Raw genomic sequence first — 26,230 nt, 5'->3', positions numbered from 1 at the left:
TTGTGGAGGAGTATTCTCCTTATTTCGTAGGCAGCGGGACTTTAGTCTCCTCAGAGGTTTGTGTGCTCTATTTGGGACCAGTATTTGTGTGTGGTCTCCGATGCGGGCTCTTACGGTCCTAATTGTAGGGCAGTTACTTGGTTCTGCTATCTTTTGGATCCTTCGATCTGTTGAAACAATTTCGGGTGATGGTTTTTTTCAGGCAGTGGTGCCCTCAGAGTGGGCTGCCTTATTGTTACCACTCCCCCCCCCCCCCCGTTAGCATTCAGTGTCCTCTATAGCTTGGGTATTGTTTTCCCAAAAGTAATGAATGCAGCTGTGGACTCTCCCTGTAAAAACTAAAATTATGACTTAATAATTCCTTTCTTTTGATAGAGGGAGAGTCCACAGCTCTCACCCGTGCTCTCTGGTGGGCGGCCCTAAATTTAATTTTAATTTGTTTTCTTCTGGCGTCTTTTTTTCACCCTGATAATTTTCCTACTGTTCCTTGTTCCCTCAGCAGAATGACTGGGGGATGAGGGAAGTGGGGGAGGTATTTAAGCCTTTGGATGGGGTGTATTTGCCTCCTCCTATTGGCCAGGTTCTGTATTCCCAAAAGTAATGAATGCATCTGTGGACTCTCCCTGTATCGAAGGAAAGGAAATTATCTGGTAAATCATAATTTTAGTTTTTGTATCAGAGTTATAAATCATGGATAATTCCTGGAACATCCGTATTTCTTATATCTGATGCAGAGAGAGGCCCCTATCAACCATCAAGCTGCTTTGTTCTGATAAATACTGTGATTAAATATTAAGGGGTCCCCACCCTCAGCAACTACCCCAACCCAGGGGATTTATCTGCTAAGAAATGGAGCCCTAGCAAAATTCCTACTTTAATTTAGTTTCTGCACTATTGATTGAAGCCAAAAATCCATAAACCCCCCTCCCCCAAAAAATATTAAAAGAAATAGTGGGTCATTATTCCTTTGTTCTTACTGAGGCATGTGGGAAAATTCTGCTAAATGCATTTTTAAATATTTGAGTATTTAGATAAAAGGCCTTTTGCAGTGGTTACATTGGTTAAGGGGTTATTTTACTAAGAGTTCATTGGTTAAGAGGAAAATTGTAGTGAAGAGGAAGCAAATTTGGCCAAAATGCTGTGGGAATAGATCCACTTTGATATTGTGTAAAAAACTAACGAAAAGCAAAACAAAATTGTGTAAATTATTCTAAAATATACATTGATATGCTGCATGGCCTTACCATTTTCAAGAACTGGGGAGCTTGAATTTTACTAATGACTAATAAAATATATCTATAAAAAATATCCTTTTCTTCTGAGGGCCTGAAGACCTAAAGATCTCCTCTGTGTCTCATCAGTAGTGCAAGGCACCCCCAAAAAAATTTGAAAAGGCAAATTTTAGCTTAGAGATTATTTATGCATGATATCCAGATATGCTAACCAAATGCCATAGATTTTATATGATTTTCTGCAAATTTTTAATTCTCAGTCCCTGAGTCTTAAATTTCAAATGTATGAAACACCACATGTTAGAACCTGACATGGCACAATAGGCTTTTAAATTTTTTTAGACTTTTAGATAGATTTCTAATTTATTTATTTTTTCCAAATGCACACAGCTTGAAAATGTACTTTTTGGTTTTAATGTTAAAAAAAAAAAGAAACACACAATCTTTTTTTTTTTTTTTTTAACGTTTATATATTTACCATTTGTAATGGACAAAATAATAATAGTTTTTGCTCTGTAACTCAAATACGGCCTCTAACAGAGAGCCTCAGAATAAATAGACATATGCCAAATATATAGATATTTATAACCTTTAAGGACATTTTTTTCTAACACAAAGACAATACTATTCTCTGAAAAGTTAAAAAAAACATGCACTGTTATGTTGTGAATGTTGTCTGTTGTACATTTTTTTCCCCCTACAAGAGATACAGCCTCACCACTGTGTTCCACTCATTTATTTTAGCCTGACGTTTTTCATAGGTTCATTCCTATCTGCCCATGATTATAAATCAGTGCTGTACTTAACCTTTGAGTTTTTTTTCTTTTTCTTTTTGCCAAAGATATATTTTGTTAACTATGAATATACGGTTCAGTAATATAAATAGTTTCAGTAGTGGCAGAGTCCTCATCAGAGAAGCCTTACAGTCCTGTGCGTCACTGTTTACACAAGCACGTGGCCTGCAAAGAACAAAAATATATAATTACATATTTATTTATTTGAGTATTAGCTTGCAATGTACTATTAAAATATATTACTAGCTTCAATTCCCCACTAACAATATTACAGTGCCTACTGCTAGATCATGACATTTTCTTTGCTGCTATATCACTACTAGTAAATGTCCCTAATATAATAAGACTGTATATAAGATTGTGCTTCCCTCACTGTAGTCGGCTTACTTTAAAGTCCTAGTTAAAGCACAACTTTGTGGTGCTACAGCTGCTATAGTATGACGGGTAAAAACCTGTTTGCTCCAAGATAATGAGGGGCCGATTTGTTATGTGGAGGGTGGACATGATTCGCTTTCTTGTAAAATTCTTGTGCAATGCTGCCCCCTGCACATTCGTGGCCAATCGGCCGCTAGCAGGGGGTGTCAGTCACGGGTTAAGGAGCAGCGTTCTTAAGTAAATCGGCTCCAATTAATGTTCAGTTATCACAAATACTTTTGTCTCCTCCATTAATAGTTAATTGTTCCGATTTATAATCACAAGATGTTATCAGTTGCTCTCTCCAATTAAAATTTTGCTAGAAGTACCTATTATTTCTGTGCTACTACGTTTTTATTGTAGCCGTAGTTCAAATTTGAAAGTAATTTCATTTATTAACTTTGAAAGTCGCGAAAGCTGTGGCAATAGGGCTTACATTTTGTAGTAATTGATATTCCCTAAAAAACGGATTTCAAAAAAATTGGTTGTTTTTTAACATATTTGCTGGAACAAATAAATGCATTCTTTCACCCGTTTGAATAAATAGTTGAATAGATTTTGATGACATTTGTCAGGGAGAGAGCTGAGAGAGGGATCTAATGCCCCTTTCAAAGCATTGAAAACAAAGCAGCATTTCTGTAGTTAGTTTGCTTTAAATTGTCTGAATGTGATTTTATGTAAATATTCATGTATACTTAGTAAAAAAATGACATACTCTAATCCGTAGATCATGTAATTTGAAGACTATTGGCCTTAGACTACTGTGTGTTTAATCTTTGCAAAGGGGTTAAATATACAGAAATACCACTGCTGGTTTAGAACAGAAAAGACTGTTGATGCAATAGGCAGTGTTAGTTCACTATCTTAGTCGTGTTCTGTGAGTCCCAGACTTTATTTTTACAGTGCACAAAAGGAAATGATGCCCGAAAGAGAAGCACCACAACCAAGAAAAGTATGCACAAATAGCACTCTAGGCCCTGACCAAATGGGCAGTGAAATTACAAACTAATAAAATATAACTTTTAATGATCTAAATGAAAAATGAGTCACATGTACAACATTAAAAACAACATTGAACACTAGTCCTGTATGATAATAGATAAGTAGTAGGGATATAATCATAGAAAATGAGGCCTATAGATATTAATACTAGATAAACCCCCTATATGCAAAATAAAGTTGCTTAGAATCAGTTGCGAAGTCTCATCGGCTTGTGTCTAACACACCTTATTACGTTATTTATTCTAGTACTATATTCACTGAAGATCAATTGTATATTTTGCAATATAGTAATTCAAGTTGCATATTAGAATCTGAGAGTAAGTAATTCTAAAATCATCAAGAGATATAATATATAGGGATTTGACCTCTATACCACTGATAACATCTAAAAAGAATCAGTACTTTGGATTATAAAGGGTTAGAATAGGTCTAGACTGAGATCATTAACGGACTGGGGTAACAAGTTTAAACCATGAGATGTGCTGAATACCGCTGACAATACAAGATGCTAAACGAGACGGGACTAGCTGAAGTAAACATCTTTGTTTCTAAACTTGAAATACTTTTAGTGATGTCTACACTTTTTTTTTTTTTTTAATTATTTATTTATATATTCAGCACTGAAAAAAGCAACAAATGGTTTGTACAACTAGATTTGCAAAACATAATAACAAAAATTGCTACCAAAGACAGCACTGCATTTTCTTCTATGTCTAATAACATAGTTACTCCAAAAAGTACCTATTCTCCTTACCCCTCTTCTAACTTATTGTATCTAGTTTCCCCTTAGAAGGCAGTTAAACAGGTAACAGTATACTTTGCATAACATATTAGTTAGATCAAGTCTTTCCAAGAGTCTCTAGTGTTTTGTAGTCCTTCACAATAAGCAAGTCATTGCAGTTCCATTGTGGGTGAGTCTCTCGTTCATTGTTAGCTTTCATAAATCAATACATTAAGCTCCCCCCTCCCCAACTAGCTCCGCTGCCAACTCTCTTTCACCCCAACCCCTCCCAGGGCGCTCCCCCAGGGTTCTGTTTCGTCTCTCATCTTAGTCTCTACATTGGTTTGTTCCCTTGTCAATAGCTTAAAAGATGTTCCATTTGCCTCTTAACTGGGCTTCAAGAACAAATTCTGAGTTTTTAAGTGGGTGTAGGATTTGTCTCTGATGTGCTAAGTCTAAGCTGCGAATTAAGGGTTCCCATTTATTGAGAAAATGTTTAGTTCGCTTTATGATGTCCCCCTGTGTATCTACTTGTTCACGGATAATTTGCTGTTGTAGTTCTAGTTTAAGGTGTGTGAGTGTTGGTGATTCAGGTTCTAACCACTTCTTGAAGATGAGCTTTCTGGCAAATAGTATGACATTATGAATAAACGCCATATGCCTGTTTGTGTTTGACTGTGTGTGGAGAAATACTACTGCTTGAATGTTCAGGTCTATGCTCTCTCCCGTGACTCTCATTACCCATTTGTGTGCCATGTTCCAGAATCTTGTGAGTTTTGGGCACTGCCATATCATATGGATTATGTTGGGGTTTGGGTGTGCGCATTTTGGACAAAGTCCCGAGGTCTCAGGGCTCCACTTATGATACATCTTTGGCGTTATGTATGCATTATGTAATAGCTTTGTATGTGATTCCCGTATGTCATTTGATAGTGATGCCTTCCTCACCTTTGAGACGCTTTGTTCAATTATTTGGTCTGTAACTGGGTGTTCAGTCCAAGTTGTCCATTTATGTTGGATTTGGTCCCTAGTAGCTTTATTAACCACTGTTTGGAGTGCTTTGTAGGTATGTGATATGGAGGTCAGTCCTCCTTTTGTCAGGGTCAGTAGCTTGTATATTTCGCAGTTTGTGTCCGGCATGTCTCCCATCCCCAAGATGCTTTGTACATAATGTCTCGTCTGTAGGAATGCGAAGTGATGCTTGTGAGGTAAATTGAATTCTAATTGTAATTCGGCAAACGATTTGACTGATTTCTGGTCTGGCGTCAGGACCTGTCTAATAGTAGAGAGCCCCCGTGTTTCCCATTGTCTAAAAGGCGATGTGGTGAAACCTGCCTGAAAGTTTGGGTTACCCCGTAGGGGTAAGTATACGGTATTCTTGCATGTGATTCTAAGGGTCCTGCAGATTTTCCACCATGCTCTTACAGGATGGAGGAGAATAGTATTGTGTCCCACTATTCCCTCTAGTTGTGTGCGAGTCATATGTGGGAGCATTTTTAATGACCACGGAGCAATGAGCTCCGTCTCTAGTTCACTGTTGGTGAAGACATTTCTGTCCAAAAACCAATCCATTACATACTTAGCCAAGGCTGCCCAGTTGTAATACTCTATGTTTGGGAGTGCCAATCCCCCCATCTCTGGTGTGCATGTCATTTTTTTATGTCCTATTCTATGTCGTTTCCCTTTCCATAAAAAGTGTAGTATGTCCCTATTTAATGTCTGGAGGTCTTGTTTATGGATGAGTTCGGGTAGCATTTGTAGTGTGTACAACAGTTTTGGGAATAGAATCATCTTGATTAGTCCCACTCTTCCCGACAGTGTCAATGGTAGTGGTGTCCAGTTTAGGAGTAAGTGTCTTAGTTCTTTAAATAGTGGTCGGAAATTAAGTCTATACCACTGTTTAGGATCTCTAGAGAGGTTAATACCTAGATATTTAAACGAGTTGGTGACAATCTTAAAGTTATCTTGCAATGGGTCTGATGGCGATTCGTTGCGTAGCCACAACAGCTCTGATTTGTCTTTATTAATACAGTATCCCGAAATTTGACCGAACTCGGCTATGATGCGCATTAATATAGGGATGTTCTGCCTAGGCTCTCTTGTGTATAAGATCATATCATCTGCGAAGAGGGATAAATGGAGGGTTTCCTTGCCTATAGTTAGTCCTTCCGTGTTTTTTCTTATTTTGGTTGCTAATGGTTCAAGCGCCAGGTCAAAGAGGAGTGGTGAGAGTGGACACCCCTGCCTCGTGCCTCTCATTAGCGGGAAAGATTTGGATGGTTCGCCGTTAACTAGAATTGCTGCACGGGGTTCATTATATACTGCATGAGTGGCTGTCATAAAGTCGCCCTGAATTCCAAATTTCCTAAGAGTTGTGAAAAGGTGGTCCCATAGTATCTTGTCGAACGCTTTCTCAGCGTCTACCAGTAGTATACAAGCGTCTCCTTCCCTCCCGTCTCCCTTTTGGTTGCCCTCCCCCCAGTAGTGTGATAGGACTAATTGTAATTTTCTCATGTTTTTAACTGAGGATCTACCCCTAACAAATCCCGTCTGGTCTTCGTGAAGCAGGTCCGGTAATATCTCTGTCAGTCTGTTAGCTAAAATTTTGGTAAACAGTTTGTAGTCTGAATTGAGTAGTGAGATTGGTCTATATGAGGATGTTAGTATTGGGTCTCTGTCTGGTTTGGGGATGACTGTTACGTTCGCTTCTGTAAATCTGTTAGATAAGTCGGCCCTCCCTTTCATTATAGCATTAAACAGTGAAGTAAGTGTCTCCGCCACCTCTTCCCTGATCATTTTATAAAACTCCCCTGGTAGGCCATCCGGCCCGGGTGTTTTCTCTAGAGGCAACGCGTTGATAGCTCCAATAGTCTCCTGGAGGGACACTGGTTTATTTAAGGACTGTAACTGTGCGTCGGTTATTTGCGGGAGGGCTAAGTCCTTCCAGAAGTTTTGTTTCAGTTGTTAATCTATCACTTGTGGGCTATACAATGTGGAGTAGTAATCTACAAATGCTTTATGTATATCCTCTTTCTTTGTTAATATTGTTCCTTGTCCCTGTATGGTTGTTATAGTGTTGGTTTTCCTGGTTAGTTTGGTGATCTTAGCTAGTAATTTACCTGTGCGATTCCCATAACGGTAGAATTTAGCCTGCATCCTAGTTTGGGCTCTGCCTGTTGCCTGAATAAGATAGGTGTCTCTGAGGGTCTTGATGTCTCTGTATTTTAGTCTGTTTTGGTCTGTCGGGTGTCTAAGGTATTGATTTCTAGCGTTTAGAAGTTGGCGTAGAAGTAGGTCCCCTCTTTTCCTGCTAATTTTATTTGTTCTAATTGCATAAGTTGTGATCTCCCCTCTTAACACTGCTTTTGCCGTTTCCCAAAACAGTGAGATGTCTTTTATGTGTTGCTTGTTAAGCTCCTTGTAAGCTAACCACTCTCCCACTAAGTGTTTTCTCAAGTTAAGGTCGTGGTACAGGTATGTAGGGAATTTCCACCCACACGTCTTTCTCTGAGGGGCATCAGTAGTGAGCTGTAGTGTTACTGGCGAGTGGTCTGAGATGGTTAGGGGGTCTATCTTAATGTCTCCTATCCTAGAACACAGTTGACTTGAGATTAGAAAATAGTCTATGCGGGAGAGTGTGGTTTTGGATGGGTGTGCACATGTGTAGTCACGCGCCTCAGGGTTTCTCTCCCTCCATACATCAAGGAGATCCAAACTATTTCTGAAGTTTTTAAGTATTAGTGTTTCTCTTCTGGATCCTGTCCATGGCAGTTTGGTGTTTGTGTTGCTAGTGGGATTTCGAAATCTGTCTGCAGGTGTATGTGGCGCTATATTATAATCTCCACCCACTATAATGGGTAAGTCTGCAAATTGTATGAGTTTGCTTTGGAGGTGGATTAGAAATTCTTTTTTCTGCGTTTGGGGGCCATATACACCACAGAGTATCAGGGTTAATGTGTCAATCGTTAATTTTATAATTAGGTATCTGCCTTCTACATCAGTGAGCACTTGTGAGATGTCATAGTTAAGTCCCTTTCGGAACAGCACTGCGACCCCTCTCGCTCTTTTCTTTTCATAAGGCGTGAAGAGTACCTCTCCCACCCACCCCTGTTTAAGCTTTTGGTGTTCTATCTTAGAAACGTGTGTTTCTTCTAGTATAGCTATATCAGTTTTTTTTGTGTTTAACTGTCTCAATATCGCCTTTCTTTTAATAGGTGATGTTATCCCTCCCACATTCCAAGTAGTGATTTTCATTTTCCTACAATAAGTATTGTATTGTTTGAGGGTGTCGCTATTTGTTAAGGGTGTGAGATGTGGTGTGTGATGCGTGTTTATTGCAGTGTAGGGTGATGAGCGTTACTTACGGTTTTCCTGCAATGTCCCAAATCTGTCTATTCCCCCCCTGAGGGAGCGCCCCAAGATCTGGTGTGTTCTGTCTATCGCTAAGACAAACAAAAAGCAATCTGGATAGTGAGTATTAACTTTTAAACTTTTAAGATCTCCTTTTTAAACGTGTTTAAGAGATATGAAAACAGGCAATAATTACCAACAATATATCAGACAGTATGCAATAAACAATAAACAGTAAACCGTTTTCAGTTCCCTCTCCCCCCCCCCCCCCCCCCACTTGTAAAGGATATGAGTTGTCATGTCTTTAAATTTAAGGGTCTTTAATCTATGGTTTCTGAGGCCTTGATGATTGTCCCTGTTTTCAGGTGTCGTCAGGCTGAGCTTCATGGTTCTGTTGCTGATTCCTTCTTTCTTCTCTTTGCAGGTGTAATTTAAGCTGGTTCGGGGATTCAAAGAATAGAGGTCCATTGGTTGTTTGGAGCCTCAGCCTTGCCGGGTACAGCAGGGCTGCTATTCTGCCTTGCTCTATGAGTTGTTTACAGTAAGGTGTGAACTCCTTTCTTTTAGCTGCAACTGTTGCTGAGTAGTCTTGAAATAAATAGATTTTCCTTCCTTCATATTCCAAAGGTGAAGCCTTTCTGTAGGCCTGCAGTATCGCTACTTTTGCTTTGAAACTAAGGTATTTCACCATTACCTGGCGTGACTGTTGGGTATTTTCTCCTTGCTTTCTCGGGTCTCCCACTCTGTGTGCCCTCTCCACTAAGCACGGGAGGCAGGACTGAGGCATACGCAGCAACTTTGGGAGGATGTTTTCTGCAAAGTCTATTAGCTCTGATCCCGGGATGTTCTCGGGGATTCCTACAATTCTTAAGTTGTTTCTTCTCGACCTGTTCTCCAAGTCATCAACCTTTGCCCATAACCGTTCATTCTGTTGTTGTAATGCTTGTATATTAGTTTCTGTTTCTCTATGACGGGTTTCTCCTTCTGCCACTCTCTGTTCCACTTGTGTCAGTCTGCCATTAAATGATTTGACCTCAGTTGTGAGTGAGTCCATCCCTGTTTGCAACTGTTCAATTTTGGGCAGGAATAGTGCAGATATCTGTGTGACAATTGGGTGTGTGTCTGTATTGTTAGAGTTTGGTAATGGATCCCCTTCCATTGGGATCTGCGGTGTATCTAGGTGATTCTTTTTTTTCTCTGCGTGCTTGAGTCTGCCTGCCATTGTCTCTGTTGTTTTTATATAGGAGTTATAATATTTTTGCATGCAGCTTTAGTGTTTTGTCAATCAGCTTCGCCAGTATTGTGACTTCTGTTTGCTTGCTTTATCACAAGTTGCTATTTCCCTCTGTTTAGTTATTTTAGGCCTCAGAATAAGTTTGAACACAGGTTCACTGTTGTGCTTGTTAAGCGCTGGGTGGGAAGGATAGGGGCAGGTCCGGGCCTTTTAGCCTCTCATGATGCGGTAGCCTGTATTATTTATTAATAAAGGTATTGTCCAGTGGGCCAAAGTTCATGTTTCCCCACCTCCTGTCTCCTATGCGGCTCTATACCCTTTGTATGAGATCTGGATTTGGGAATAGCTTCCTCCTGATTAACCCCCGGATTTGTGAGGGCTATGGTAGGGAAGGTACTTAGTGTTAAGCAGCGATATTTTAATTATGAGGTCCTTTGCTGATTCCCTTCTTCTGGGCGTAAGAGAGAGTGGTGGGGGTCGTGCCGGGATATTACTCGCTTCTGTGGTTAAGCTTTTGGCAAGTGCGGCAGCGGGGCAAGATGGCGGCGTTCCCGCCGTTAGTTAAGGTCCCAATTCAGTGTCCCACCCTTCTCTTGTAGGGGCCCGAGTCTTTAATCCTTATTATACTGCTCAAATCTTTGGCTCCTTGTGTAGCGTGGAGCACCTGTAATTCCCCTGCCTGTTTGTTTGTGTCCCTCGCGGCTGCAGCCGCTACTTACAGTCACTTCTGTGGTCTGTTACTTCTCCGGTAGTGGATTCCGCTGTTAGAATCCCTGCCAGCTTGTGTCCGGGCAGTGGGGGGTATCCCTGCCAAGGATGCCGGCTTTTTCTGGGGCAATGTGTTGGTTTTTTTCCAGTTTAATATCTGGAAACTGCGGAGCTCTGTTCCGTGCGTCTGCTCTCTCCGCCCGCCTACCGGAAGTCATGTCTACACTTTTATCGCCGATGTTATCTTTCTCTTTTTTGACACATTGTCAATCATCAGTGACCATGGTTACAACCTCACCTATCAGAATAGAGAATGGGCGGGACTTCCGGTTAGATGAGGGTATAAAGCCGCCTTTAATAAAGCCCGGAGGGGCGAAACGCGTCAAGAGATAGCTGTGAGCGTGGAGACGATCTTGTTACTATTTTAATTTGCCCGACACTAGTTTACTGTTCTTTTGTTGCCCTGAATCACAGTCGCTTTAGCTATAGCTAACTTTATTTCACAGTCTGGGTTGTGCCAAGACTTTTTTAGCATAGGATTGTACTGTGGAGTTTATCTTATTCTGCCAGCTATTGAATTGCAACAATTTAACTTAATATACTAATATACTGCATGTGAATCTAGCTATTCCGCAACTTATTTATTATTTTTGATTCACGTTAAGACCCCAAGCATAATTAATTTATTTATTTGGTATAGAAATATTACGATAAGCAATTTATCTTACCACGATAAATATCTGTCATATATATGAAATAAATTTAGGGGAGTCCTGCATATATACTTTGTAGCTGTATAATTTGGAGCAGTTTATTACCGTTACCTTGAGCCCGATACATGCGAACAGTAGTTATTACCAGATTGTTACTTTGTTGCCAAAGTAGGAACGCACTGTTACTTAATTTACGTCTACCAACATAAATAATCTGTTTTCCTTGTGATACACTTTAAAATCCAGACGGTTAATAATCAAAGGGATAGACATTTCTCTGGGCGCAATTTATGAAACAGAGATATTGTCAGCCTCATAAAGCATACATCATAAATCTTGGATACAAGTGTATACCTGGTTATTTTCTAACACAGAAGTAAACATCAACAGTACACAGTGATATTACACACACTCCCATGGTTGCTAGACACAACCCGATGAGACTTAGCAACTGATTCTAAGCAACTTTATTTTGCATATAGGGGGTTTATCTAGTATTAATATCTATAGGCCTCATTTTCTATGATTATATCGCTACTACGTATCTATCATACAGGACTAGTGTTCAGTGTCGTTTTTAATGTTGTACATGTCACTCATTTTTCATTTAGATCATTTAAAAGTTATATTTTATTAGTTTGTAATTTCACTGCCCATTTGGTCAGGGCTTAGAGTGCTATTTGTGCATACTTTTCTTGGTTGTGGTGCTTCTCTTTCGGCATCATTTCCTTTTGTGTTCTAAATAAATATTTATGCTACAGCACCATCCCCCTTCCCTATAAATTGAGATTCAATTTGAAAGAATAAACTGATTATCCTTATAAATTATTTCAAGGGGAGAAGCCCGAGTGGTGCCATTGCTTTAGTGTATTATAATATATTTATTTTTACAGTGGTCTAGGGTAAATAGACTTAAAATAACATGCTATAATGGTTTAGAACATGACCCTTTTAAAAGTCTATCTTTAGGTTAGCATGTATGTCTATGAAATCATAATTTTTCAGACATGAGTGATGTTTCATTATATATATTTTTATTATATATTATTAACCCCTTCCCTACCGGAAATTTTAGAGTAGAACTTGCCCAAAATACTAGAGATTTTTTTTACCATTTTTATTATCACTCCATTTAAAAGAAAAATATCCAGAAAAAGATAAGGAATGGTTAACACTAGAAAGAGAAATGGCCAATTCCACCAATCTGGGTAGTATATGTTGGATACCAGGACCACAACGGAAGGCATTGCGTACACCTTTCTGGCTCATTACTGAAACACTCAAACAATGGGATAGGGCGCTTAAAAACGATACCACACTCTCTTCTAATCCCTCTCCACTTACACCAATTCTTGCAAATCATATTTTTGAAGGTGAGAAAAATATCATCCCAAGCTTGATACATTCTATACATACACTAATCCCCTTTCATATGGCTCTGGACAATAGCAGACTGCGTTCACAGGTAGAACTACGCCAGCTAGGCTTGACACATTTTGACCAATGGTTTAGGTACCATCAGCTAGCCCACACAATAGCCTCACACTCTTAGAAAATTAAAATTAGTAGGCCACTAACTCCGTTTGAATCTCTCTGTTACACGACGATTGTATCTAAAGGATACTTATCCATCACATATAAATTAATAACACAGGGAAACTCCCGCATGCTCCCCACATACATACAGAAATGGGAAGCAGAATTGAATTCCAGACCTTCTGAAAAAGAATGGATAACTATCATTTCTAAGATGAATTCCTCGACCACTTCGAAGAGATTTCGTGAAACAAATATGAAATTACTTAGCAGATGGTACTACACACCTCAGAGATTAGCACAGATTTACCCAACAACAACAGCCAATTGCTGGAGAAGTTGCGGCCAGGTTGGCTCACTTTTACACATATGGTGGGGTTGCCCAAAGATGGGAGAACACTGGCAGGACATAAGAGATAAGTAAAGTAATTCATATCACTATACCCTTAGACCCTTTGATATGCCTTTTTCACAAACCAGTTAAACTGAATTGTAAACTGAGGTCCGCACTCTTATATATAATGTTAAATTGTGCAAAGCAGTTGATTCCCCGATTGTGGAAAAAAGAATCAATTCCCACAGTGAGGGAATGGCGTGAAAATGTGAATTTGGTGTTGACTCTTGAAAAATACCATTATTATTGGCTTCATAGGCTGGGGGAATACTACTCAATTAAATTTATTTGGGAAGAATATGTATACGCAATAGAATAACTGTCAGGGGTGTGTTACGAGAAGAAGTTTAGATCTGCCCATAACTATGATGATGACTACAATTGTACTCACAACATGGATAATATTATACTATATTACTTTTGACTGTTAACCACTGTAACCTCATTATGTTGTAAATTCAATATTATAAATAAAAAACTTTTTGGATTTTTTTTTTATATATATCCTTTTCTCCAACATTGGTGTGTCCGGTCCACGGCGTCATCCTTACTTGTGGGAATATCTCTTCCCCAACAGGAAATGGCAAAGAGTCCCAGCAAAGCTGGCCATATAGTCCCTCCTAGGCTCCGCCCACCCCAGTCATTCTCTTTGCCGTTGCACAGGCAACATCTCCACGGAGATGGTTAAGAGTATGTGGTGTTTAGTTGTAGTTTTTTTATTCTACTATCAAGAGTTTGTTATTTTAAAATAGTGCTGGTATGTACTATTTACTCTGAAACAGAAAAGGATGAAGATTTCTGTTTGTGAGAGGAAGATGATTTTAGCAGACAGTAACTAAAATCGATTGCTGTTTCCACATAGGACTGTTGAGATGAAGTAACTTCAGTTGGGGGAAACCGTTAGCAGACTTTTCTGCTTAAGGTATGACTAGCCATATTTCTAACAAGACTGTGTAATGCTGGAAGGCTGTCATTTCCCCTCATGGGGACCGGTAAGCCATTTTCTTAGTCTCAAACAGAATAAAGGGCTTAATATGGGCTATAAAACTGGTAGACACTTTTATGGGCTAAATCGATTGCTTTATTTGGACATTTTATACATGTTTATGCTGATATTTCACACTTATAAACTTGGGGAACGTTTTTTAACGTCAGGCACTATGTTAGACACCTTTTCCAGTCAGGAAGGGCCTTCCAAGTTGTAGGCTGAGCCTCATTTTCGCGCCATTACTGCACAGTTGTTTTTGAGAGCAAGACATGCAGATGCATGTGTGAGGACCTGAAAGTAGTTGGAAAAGTTCCTAAATGGCGTCATTTGGTATCGTATTCCCCTCTGGGCTTGGTAAAGTCACAGCAAAGGCTGTAGCTGGGACTGTATAGGGGTTAAATCTGTAACCGACTCCGGTTTAGTTATTTTAAGGGTTAAAGCTCTGAAAATTGGTGTGCAATACTTTTAATGCTTTAAGACACTGTGGTGAAATTTTGGTAAATTTTGAACAATTCCTTCATATTTTTTCACATATTCAGTAATAAAGTGTGCTCTGTTTAAAATTTAAAGAGACAGTAACGGTTTTGTTTTAAAACGGTTTTTGTGCCTTGACAAGTTTAAGCCTGTTTAACATGTCTGTGCCTTCAGATAAGCTATGTTCTATATGTATGAAAGCCAATGTGTCTCCCCCTTCAAAATTGTGTGATAATTGTGCCATAGCGTCCAAACAAAGTAAGGACAGTACTGCCACAGATAATGAAATTGCCCAAGATGATTCCTCAGATGAAGGGAGTAGACATGGTTCTACATCATCTCCTTCTGTGTCTACGCCAGTTTTGCCCACGCAGGAGGCCCCTAGTACTTCTAGCGCGCCAATGCTTATTACCATGCAACAATTGACGGCTGTAATGGATAACTCCATAGCAAATATTTTATCCATAATTCCTGCATATCAGAGAAAGCGCGATTGCTCTGTTTTAAACACCGAAGAGCAGGAGGGCGCTGATGATAATTGTTCTGTCATACCCTCACACCAATCTGAAGGGGCCATGAGGGAGGTTTTGTCAGATGGGGAAATTTCAGATTCAGGAAAAATTTCTCAACAGGCTGAACCTGATGTTGTGACATTTAAATTTAAATTAGAACATCTCCGCGCACTGCTTAAGGAGGTATTATCTACTCTGGATGATTGTGACAACTTGGTCATTCCAGAGAAATTATGCAAGATGGACAAGTTCCTAGAGGTTCCGGTGCACCCCGACGCTTTTCCTATACCCAAGCGGGTGGTGGACATAGTGAATAAGGAGTGGGAGAAGCCCGGCATACCTTTTGTTCCCCCTCCTATATTTAAGAAATTATTTCCTATGGCCGACCCCAGAAAGGACTTATGGCAGACAGTCCCTAAGGTCGAGGGGGCAGTTTCTACTCTAAATAAGCGCACTACTATTCCTATCGAGGATAGTTGTGCTTTCACAGATCCTATGGATAAAAAATTGGAAGGTTTGCTTAAAAAGATTTTTTGTACAGCAAGGTTACCTTCTACAACCCATTTCGTGCATTGTTCCTGTCACTACAGCAGCGTGGTTCTGGTTCGAGGAACTAGAAAAGTCGCTCAGTAGAGAGACTCCATATGAGGAGGTTATGGACAGAGTTCAAGCACTTAAGTTGGCTAACTCTTTTATTTTAGATGCCGCTTTGCAATTAGCTAGATTAGCGGCGAAAAATTCAGGGTTTGCAATTGTGGCGCGCAGAGCGCTTTGGCTAAAGTCTTGGTCAGCGGATGTATCATCCAAGACAAAATTGCTTAACATCCCCTTCAAGGGTAAAACTCTCTTTGGACCAGAATTGAAAGAGATTATCTCAGACATCACTGGGGGAAAGGGTCACGCCCTCCCACAAGATAGGCCTTTCAAGGCCAAGAATAAGTCTAATTTTCGTTCCTTTTGTAATTTCAGGAACGGACCGGCCTCTAATTCTGCATCCTCTAAGCAAGAGGGTAATGCCTCACAGTCCAAAACAGCCTGGAAACCGATGCAAGGCTGGAACAAGGGTAAGCAGACCAAGAAGCCTGCTACCGCTAACAAAACAGCATGAAGGAGTAGCCCCCGATCCGGGACCGGATCTAGTGGGGGGCAGACTCTCTCTCTTTGCTCAGGCTTGGGCAAGAGATGTTCAGGATCCCTGGGCGCTAGAAATAGTTTCTCAGGGTTATCTTCTGGAATTCAAGGAACTACCCCCAAGGGGAAGGTTCCACATGTCTCACTTATCCTCAAACCAAATAAAGAGACAGGCATTCTTACATTGTGTAGAAGACCTGTTAAAGATGGGAGTGATACACCCAGTTCCAATGACGGAACAAGGAATGGGATTTTACTCAAATCTGTTCGTGGTTCCCAAAAAAAGAGGGAACCTTCAGACCAATTCTGGATTTAAAGATCCTAAACAAATTTCTCAGGGTACCATCGTTCAAAATGGAAACCATTCGAACGATTCTACCCACTATCCAGGAAGGTCAATTTATGACTACCGTGGATCTAAAGGATGCGTACCTACATATTCCTATCCACAAAGAACATCATCAGTTCCTAAGGTTCGCCTTTCTGGACAAACTTTACCAGTTTGTGGCCCTCCCATTCGGGTTAGCCACTGCTCCAAGGATTTTCACAAAGGTACTCGGGTCCCTTCTAGCGGTTCTAAGACCGAGGGGCATTGCAGTAGTACCATACTTGGACGACATTCTAATATAAGCGTTGTTCCTTTCAAAATCAAAGGCTCATATAGACATCGTTCTGGCCTTTCTCAGATCTCACGGATGGAAGGTGAACATAGAAAAAAGTTCTCTGTCTCCGTCAACAAGAGTTCCCTTCTTGGGAACAATAATAGATTCCTTAGAAATGAGGATCTTTCTGACAGAAGTCAGAAAGTCAAAACTTCTAAGCGCTTGTCAAGTTTTTCATTCTGTTCCACGTCCTTCCATAGCTCAGTGCATGGAAGTAGTAGGGTTGATGTTTGCAGCAATGGACATAGTTCCTTTTGCGCAAATTCATCTAAGACCATTACCACTGTGCATGCTGAAACAGTGGAATGGGGACTATACAAACTTGTCTCCAGGGATTCAAGTGGATCAGAAGACCAGAGATTCACTCCGTTGGTGGATATCCCTGGACCACCTATCCCAGGGAATGAGCTTCCGCAGACCAGAGTGGGTCATTGTCACGACCAACGCCAGTCTAGTGGGCTGGGGTGCGGTCTGGGAAAGCTCAGGGACTATGGTCTTGGGAAGAGTCTCTTCTCCCGATAAACATTCTGGAACTAAGAGCGATATTCAATGCTCTCAGGGCTTGGCCTCAGCTTGCAAAGATCAGATTCATAAGATTCCAATCAGACAACATGACGACTGTTGCGTATATCAATCATCAGGGGGGAACAAGGAGTTCCCTGGCGATGAAAGAAGTAACCAAAATAATACAATGGGCGGAGAATCACTCCTGCCATCTATCTGCAATCCACATCCCAGGTGTGGAAAACTGGGAAGCGGATTATCTGAGTCGTCAGACATTCCATCCGGGGGAGTGGGAACTCCACCCGGAGATTTTTGCCCAATTGACTCAATTATGGGGCATTCCAGACATGGATCTGATGGCGTCTCGTCAGAACTTCAAGGTTCCTTGCTACGGGTCAAGATCCAGGGATCCCAAGGCGACTCTAGTGGATGCACTAGTAGCGCCTTGGACCTTCAACCTAGCTTATGTGTTTCCACCGTTTCCTCTCATTCCCAGGCTGGTAGCCAGGGTCAAACAGGAGAGGGCCTCGGTGATCTTGATAGCCCCTGCGTGGCCACGCAGGACTTGGTATGCAGACCTGGTGAATATGTCATCGGTTCCACCATGGAAGCTACCTTTGAGACAGGACCTTCTTGTTCAGGGTCCATTCGAACATCCAAATCTGGTCTCCCTCCAGCTGACGGCTTGGAGATTGAACGCTTGATTCTATCAAAGCGTGGGTTTTCAGATTCTGTGATTGATACTCTGGTTCAGGCCAGAAAACCGGTAACTAGAAAGATTTACCATAAGATATGGAAAAGATATATCTGCTGGTGTGAATCCAAGGGATTACCTTGGAATAAGATAAAAATTCCTTAGATTCTTTCCTTTCTGCAAGAAGGTTTGGATAAAGGATTATCTGCGAGTTCTCTAAAGGGACAGATTTCTGCTTTATCTGTCTTACTACACAAGCGACTGACAGCTATGCCAGATGTTCAAGCATTTGTTCAGGCTCTGGTTAGGATCAAGCCTGTTTACAGACCTTTGACTCCTCCCTGGAGTTTAAATTTAGTTCTTTCAGTTCTTCAAGGGGTTTTCCATAGATATTAAGTTGTTATCTTGGAAAGTTTTGTTTTTGGTTGCTATTTCTTCTGCTAGAAGAGTTTCAGAGTTATCTGCTCTGCAGTGTGCTCCGCCCTATCTGGTGTTCCATGCAGATAAGGTGGTTTCGCGTACTAAGCCTGGTTTTCTTCCAAAGGTTGTTTCTAACAAAAATATTAACCAGGAGATAGTTGTACCTTCTTTGTGTCCGAATCCAGTTTCAAAGAAGGAACGTTTGTTACACAATTTGGACGTAGTCCGTGCTCTAAAATTCTATTTAGAAGCTACAAAAGATTTCAGACAAACATCTTCTCTGTCGTCTATTCTGGTAAAAGGAGAGGTCAAAAAGCGTTTTCTACCTCTCTTTCCTTTTGGCTTAAAAGCATCATCCGATTGGCTTACGAGACTGCCGGACGGCAGCCTCCTGAAAGAATCACAGCTCACTCCACTAGGGCTGTGGCTTCCACATGGGCCTTCAAGAACGAGGCTTCTGTTGATCAGATATGTAAGGCAGCGACTTGGTCTTCACTGCACACTTTTGCCAAATTTTACAAATTTGATACTTTTGCTTCTTCGGAGGCTATTTTTGGGAGAAAGGTTTTGCAAGCCGTGGTGCCTTCCGTTTAGGTAACCTGATTTGCTCCCCCCCTTCATCCGTGTCCTAAAGCTTTGGTATTGGTTCCCACAAGTAAGGATGACGACGTGGACCGGACACACCAATGTTGGAGAAAACAGAATTTATGCTTACCTGATAAATTACTTTCTCCAACGGTGTGTCCGGTCCACGGCCCGCCCTGGTTTTTTAATCAGGTCTGATGAATTATTTTCTCTAACTACAGTCACCACGGTACCATATGGTTTCTCCTATATTTTTCCTCCTGTCCGTCGGTCGAATGACTGGGGTGGGCGGAGCCTAGGAGGGACTATATGGCCAGCTTTGCTGGGACTCTTTGCCATTTCCTGTTGGGGAAGAGATATTCCCACAAGTAAGGATGACGCCGTGGACCGGACACACCGTTGGAGAAAGTAATTTATCAGGTAAGCATAAATTCTGTTTTTGCTTTTTTATTTACATCTCAAAACTATATATATAAAGCGACAAAGAGTGCTCAGCCCTATATTAAGGTACTTGGCTAATATAATTTAAAGGAAGTCCCTTAAGTGGAATCAGAGATGATATTGTGCAGTTCTGTATATGCGGTTTAAACAACCAGTATCTAAGTTGCAGTCCTTTCCAATCAATATGCAAATTCTCAGTTTTTTTTTGCTTCAAAATACTGTTTTGACAAAGCGATCCTTTTAATAGGATTATTACAGCAAACCAGAAATCACACACTAGACGACAGAATATCTAGATATCCGGGGGACTTCCGGTGGGCGGGACTCACAGCAGCAGAGCGCGAACGTGTTGCGCGGTCCGAGGAAAAGCTAATCCGCCAGTTCTAAGCCCTTGGCTGTTATTGGAGCTGGGCGTATGCGCCACAAGCCAGCCTGGAGCACCAATAGAGACCGGATGCCGGTGCCAAGAAGCACACGCTGGAAGTGGCACACGAACACGAGTATATTGATACTCCGCCGAGTCTGCAATTTGCTTTGAAAAGCTTCGTAGCTGAAGCAGCACCTTCTGATTGATATTGCTGGGGAGGAACACGCTGGAGACAAGCACATGAATGCTGCAAAATAAAGATAGTTGTTTTTTCTTCTCCTGATTCTGGAATATACTGCGTGTATGCAAAGTGTAAAGCTTAAAGTCTGGGTGAATAATACAAATAAGAGGTGACATTCTATGTGTACTGGCTGTGGTAAAAGAAGCGCTAGGGAGCACGTTAACATGTATAAATCAAGGCTGTCAAGGATAAGGCTAGTTTTGCTAGTAGCATAGGAAGAGGAGGCTGCAAGGGTTAAGTGTTGCATGGAAGTCTGGTGGTATAAATCGCATAAAGTGTTGGTGGAAGCTTGATTGTTTTCTTAGACCCCAGTGAAGCTGCACACTTTAGAAGAGCATTCTAATAAACCCGTCCTTAAAGACTCTTGGATAAATTTGTCATGTTATCCTGATGGCACGCTATGAAAATATGCTAATAAATTAAACGGCGTTAGCGTTGCACGGTGCCCTAAAGGTTTCAGCATTACAGCAGAGTACTCAGCCTTTACAAAAGCCCCAGTGAAGAGGCTTACACTCATTTTACAGTGATTGTTTTTCTCTCTTTCCCTACCCTCCTGATGCTTACAGCTACCTTGCAAAGGAACTTTACATTTCAGAACATCCTGTACAGTAGATAAGTAAGGAAAGTAAAAATAAGATGTGAGGAATACAGGAAAAGCTTATAAGACCTGTGTGTGTGACTCTTAGAGACATTTTCTTAATTTGACACTGTGAAATCTATTTAGAATCATTACTAGGAAAGTTAAAAGGAGAAAAGTCTCAACAATCGCCAAAACCCTCCTTACTAAAGAAGAAGAAACTCCATATTTTGAACACTCAAATTTTCCAGCCTCCATGTCTGGGAGCACTAGGACTTAGTTGTATAAGTTTAAAACCTTTTGTGGGTCTGATAGCACCCAGTGAAAAAGCTGGTTATAGGTCTGTTTGATCCAGGAAGCTAGATTAAATGTTTCAGATAAAGAAGCTTTTGTAGCTACAGCTAAGAGCACATAATATTGGAATAATGTTTTCTAGTTTAAAAAGCTTTTTTCAGTAAAATTCTCTAGCTATCTATACATTATGCTTAGATTTATATTTTTATGTTGATGTTTATGGTTAATATCTGAAACAGTGTCCAATATATAATTGCTGACTGTTTATAGATTTAAGCGAAAATATATGGGCCTTAAAAAAAAAATCTTTTTTCACTATAGTGGTGTAAAGAAGCTGATTAGTCTATGTGGTTTATCTCACTCTAAACTGAGTATATATTTTTGAAATAAAAGTCTAATCCTGTTTGCTAAGTGATCTTGCTACATACAAACAAGAAAAATAGGTCGTAGATCTGTCTCACTACAATTTACCCATTTTTAGGCCTAGCCTTTCAAGATAATCTTGCCCTGATTATATAGAAGAACTGCAATATTCATATATATATATTTCTCTTGTTAAGTGTGTTCAGTCCACGGGTCATCCATTACTTATGGGATATATTCTCCTTCCCAACAGGAAGTTGCAAGAGGATCACCCAAGCAGAGCTGCTATATAGCTCCTCCCCTCACATGTCATATCCAGTCATTCTCTTGCAACCCTCAACAAAGAAGGAGGTCGCGGGAGGAGTTGGAGTTTTTGCTTAATTATTCTTCAATCAAAAGTTTATTTTAAATGGCACCGGAGTGTGCTGTTTTTCTATCTCAGGCAGTGTTTGGAAGAAGAAACTGCCTGCGTTTTCTATGATCTTAGCAGGCGTAACTAAGATCCACTGGCTGTTCTCGACATTCTGAGGAGTGGGGTAACTTCAGAACATGGGAATAGCATGCGGGGTCCACCGCAAATGAGGTATGTGCAGTACAATATTTTCTGGGAATGGAATTGACTAAGAAAATACTGCTGTTACCCGTATGATGTAAGTACAGCCTTAAATGCAGTAGTAGTGACTTGTATCAGGCTGATAAATGTATGCACAGTAGAGTTATTTTCTAGGGACTAGAATTTGACTGTGAAAATACTGTTAATACTGAAATAATGCTTAAGCCTTATCTGCAGTGGTAGCGACTGGTTGCAGGCTTAGTAATAACTTTGCATGACATTTAAAGAAGTTTATTTTCAAAACGTTTACTGGCATGTTATTCGTTTTGTGAGGTACTTTGGTGATAAATCCTTTGGGCATGAATTTTTTTCCACATGGCTAACGTATATTTCTGCATAGAAACCGTTATATCAGGTCTCCCACTGTTGTAAATGAGCGGGAGGGGCCTCTTTTTAGCGCCTTGTTGCGCAGTTAAAATTCTAGCACAGTCTTCATGCTTCTTCCTCCTTGATCCAGGACGTCTCTAGAGAGCTCAGGGGTCTTCAAAATTCGTTTTTTGAGGGAGGTAATCAGTCACAGCAGACCTGTGACAGTGTGTTAGACTGTGATAAATCCGTTTTTTTGTTGGGGTACTGAGGGGTTAATCATCCGATTGCTAATGGGTGCAATCCTCTGCTAATTAATACATTTAAAGAATTGTTGACTATAACTGAATTATTTTTTAGTTACTCAACTGTGTTTTTTAAAAGCGCTGCAGCGTTTTTTTATATTGCTTGCAAACTTATTGAAAGTATTTTCCAAGCTTGCTAGCTTCATTGCTAGTCTGTTTAAACATGTCTGATACAGAGGAATCTGCTTGTTCATTATGTTTAAAAGCCGTTGTGGAGCCCAATAGAAATATGTGTACCAATTGTATTGATGTTACTTTGAAAAATCAATCTGTACCGCTTAAAAAATTATCACCAGACAACGAGGGGGCAGTTATGCCGTCTAACTCTCCTCACGTGTCAGTACCTTCGTCTCCCGCTCGGGAGGTGCGTGAAATTGAGGCGCCAAGTACATCAAGGCCCTTACAAATCACTTTACATGATATGGCTAATGTTATGAAATAAGTATTATACAATATGCCAGAGTTAAGAGGCAAGCGCGACAGTTCTGGGTTAAGGACAGAGCGCGCCGATGACACGAGAGCCATGTCTGATACTGCGTCACAATTTGCAGAACATGAGGACGGAGAGCTTCATTCTGTGGGTGACGGTTCTGATTCGGGGAGACCGGATTCAGAAATTTCAAATTTTAAATTTAAGCTTGAGAACCTCCGCGTGTTGCTAGGGGAGGTGTTAGCGGCTCTGAATGATTGTGACACGGTGGCAATCCCAGAGAAATTATGTAAGCTGGATAAATACTACGCGGTGCCGGTGTGTACTGACGTTTTTCCTATACCAAAGAGGCTTACAGAGATTATTAGTAAGGAGTGGGATAGACCCGGTGTGCCTTTTTCCCCTCCTCCGATATTTAGAAAAATGTTCCCTATAGACGCCACCACACGAGACTTATGGCAGACGGTCCCTAAGGTGGAGGGAGCAGTTTCTACTTTAGCCAAGCGTACCACTATCCCGGTGGAGGATAGCTGTGCTTTCTCAGATCCAATGGATAAAAAATTAGAGGGTTATCTTAAGAAAATGTTTATTCAACAAGGTTTTTTATTACAGCCTCTTGCATGCATTGCGCCTGTCTGGTTTGAGTCTCTGGAAGAGGCGATTCACACAGCACCATTGGATGAGTCTCTGAGCAAGATTAGAACCCTTAAGCTGGCTAATGCGTTTGTTTCGGATGCCGTAGTGCATTTAACCAAACTTACGGCTAAGAATTCCGGATTCGCCATACAGGCGCGCAGAGCGCTTTGGCTTAAATCCTTGTCAGCAGATGTAACTTCTAAGTCTAAATTACTAAACATTCCTTTCAAAGGGCAGACCTTATTCGGGCCCGGCTTGAAGGAAATTATTGCTGACATTACTGGAGGTAAGGGCCACACCCTTCCTCAGGACAGGGCCAAATCGAAGGCCAAACAGTCTAATTTTCGTGCCTTTCGTAATTTCAAGGCAGGAGCAGCATCAACTTCCTCCGCTCCAAAACAGGAAGGAACTACTGCTCGTTACAGACAGGGTTGGAAAGGCAACCAGTCATGGAACAAGGGCAAGCAGGCCAGAAAGCCTACTTCCGCCCCTAAGACAGCATGAAGTCAGGGCCCCCTTTCCGGAGACGGATCTAGTGGGGGGCAGACTCTCTCTCTTCGCCCAGGCTTGGGCAAGAGATGTACAGGATCCCTGGACGTTGGAGATTATATCTCAGGGATACCTTCTGGATTTCAAAACTTCTCCTCCACAAGGGAGGTTTCATCTGTCAAGGTTATCAACAAACCTAGTAAAGAAAGAGGCATTTCTACAATGTGTACAAGACCTCTTAGTGATGGGAGTGATCCACCCAGTTCCGCGGACGGAACAGGGGCAAGGGTTTTATTCAAATCTGTTTGTGGTTCCCAAGAAAGAGGGAACCTTCAGACCAATCTTAGATTTAAAAATCTTAAACAAATTCCTAAGGGTTCCATCGTTCAAGATGGAAACCATTCGGTCCATCCTACCCATGATCCAAGAGGGTCAATATATGACCACAGTGGATTTAAAGGATGCCTACCTTCACTTCTTTTGCATAATCTAGACGTGGTCCGTGCTCTGAAGTTCTACTTACAGGCAACTAAAGATTTTCGATAAACTTCTTCTCTGTTTGTCGTTTACTCTGGACAGAGGAGAGGTCAAAGGGCTTCGGCTACCTCTCTCTCTTTTTGGCTTCGTAGCATAATACGCTTAGCTTATGAGACTGCTGGACAGCAGCCTCCTGAAAGAATTACAGCTCATTCTACTAGAGCTGTGGCTTCCACCTGGGCCTTTAAGAATGAGGCCTCTGTTGAACAGATTTGCAAGGCTGCAACTTGGTCTTCACTTCATACTTTTTCCAAATTTTCCAAATTTGACACTTGCTTCTTCGGAGGCTGATTTTGGGAGAAAGGTTCTACAGGCAGTGGTTCCTTCTGTTTAATGTTCCTGCCTTGTCCCTCCCTTCATCCGTGTACTTTAGCTTTGGTATTGGTATCCCATAAGTAATGGATGACCCGTGGACTGAACACACTTAACAAGAGAAAACATAATTTATGCTTACCTGATAAATTTATTTCTCTTGTAGTGTGTTCAGTCCACGGCCCGCCCTGTCTATTTGAGGCAGGTTCTAAATTTTAAATTATAACTCCAGTCACCACTGCACCCTATAGTTTCTCCTTTCTCGTCTTGTTTCGGTCGAATGACTGGATATGACATGTGAGGGGAGGAGCTATATAGCAGCTCTGCTTGGGTGATCCTCTTGCAACTTCCTGTTGGGGAGGAGAATATATCCCATAAGTAATGCATGACCCGTGGACTGAACACACTACAAGAGAAATAAATTTATCAGGTAAGCATAAATTATGTTTTTTGCTATCTATTTGGTTCCCACATAAGGGTTTATTACATTGTAAATTTATTGTAGAGGCTTTACAGAGCGTGTTACTCAATTTTTATATAATATGCCATGCTGATCTCATGTACTATTTTAGGATAGTGTAAATCTATGAAAAAAGTCATACAGAGGTTGACAAATATCGTATTTTTACCTGTGCATAGGCTTAGATTTTTAGGCCAAATACTTATGGTAATATGATTGTGGCTTTTGCACATAAGAAATCAAGGGCCCAGACTGCAAAGAGCTAAGGTTAGCTATTAGTAAACTTGCCTTGTTGTCTATTAAAACACTGCAACAGTATCTGGCTTAAATGTTATAAGACTCCCCTCCTATCACAATAGTGTGTACACTTTTTTTTTTTTTTTTTTCTCACTCTCCTCTTGAGGAACTGTAAAAATCACTTATCTTGCTTAAAGATCATGAGTTATGATGAAATATACCCAGATGGTGCTAAATGACTTTTATTTATTTTTGTTTTTTCCCTGTCTGTGTTTTTTTTTTTTCCTTCTTCTTTCTCTCTCCTTTCTCCTCAGCCTTCTCAATATATATAGTTTTCATAACAGCAATAGAAGTAATTAAGGTGGTTATACCATCAACAAAATTTTCTAGAATAATGATATTGGTTCTCGTTTAAAACAGTCAATTCATCTTACATCATGGAATGTTGGGGGAATTGTATCACCGATCAAAAGAAAGATAATTATTAAACATCTGAAAAAATTTAATACTGATATTGTATTACTGCAAGAGGTTAGATTATCCGCAGCAGAAGC

At 40.7% G+C, this 26,230-nt stretch overlaps 2 protein-coding genes across 3 annotated transcripts in view; one reads left to right on the top strand and one right to left on the bottom strand.

Annotated features, from left to right (window-relative positions):
* SEC23A (SEC23 homolog A, COPII coat complex component) overlaps positions 1 to 26,230 on the top strand; it is a 480,777-nt gene that overhangs the window by 181,038 nt on the left and 273,509 nt on the right. The gene's annotated exons all lie outside the window — the stretch shown is intronic.
* The window catches only part of LOC128645140 (rhodopsin, GQ-coupled-like), a 62,812-nt gene continuing 38,387 nt past the window's right edge, over positions 1,806 to 26,230 (bottom strand). For both annotated transcript variants that reach the window (XR_008400079.1, XM_053697911.1), the window contains exon 4: positions 1,806 to 2,191. The gene's annotated coding sequence lies outside the window, so the exon portion shown is untranslated. The remainder of the gene's footprint in view (positions 2,192 to 26,230) is intronic.

This window comes from Bombina bombina, chromosome 1 (genome assembly GCF_027579735.1).
Source record: "Bombina bombina isolate aBomBom1 chromosome 1, aBomBom1.pri, whole genome shotgun sequence".
NCBI lineage: Eukaryota > Metazoa > Chordata > Amphibia > Anura > Bombinatoridae > Bombina > Bombina bombina.
Note: the sequence above shows the minus strand (reverse complement) of the source record. Positions and strands in the feature narration are given on the sequence as shown.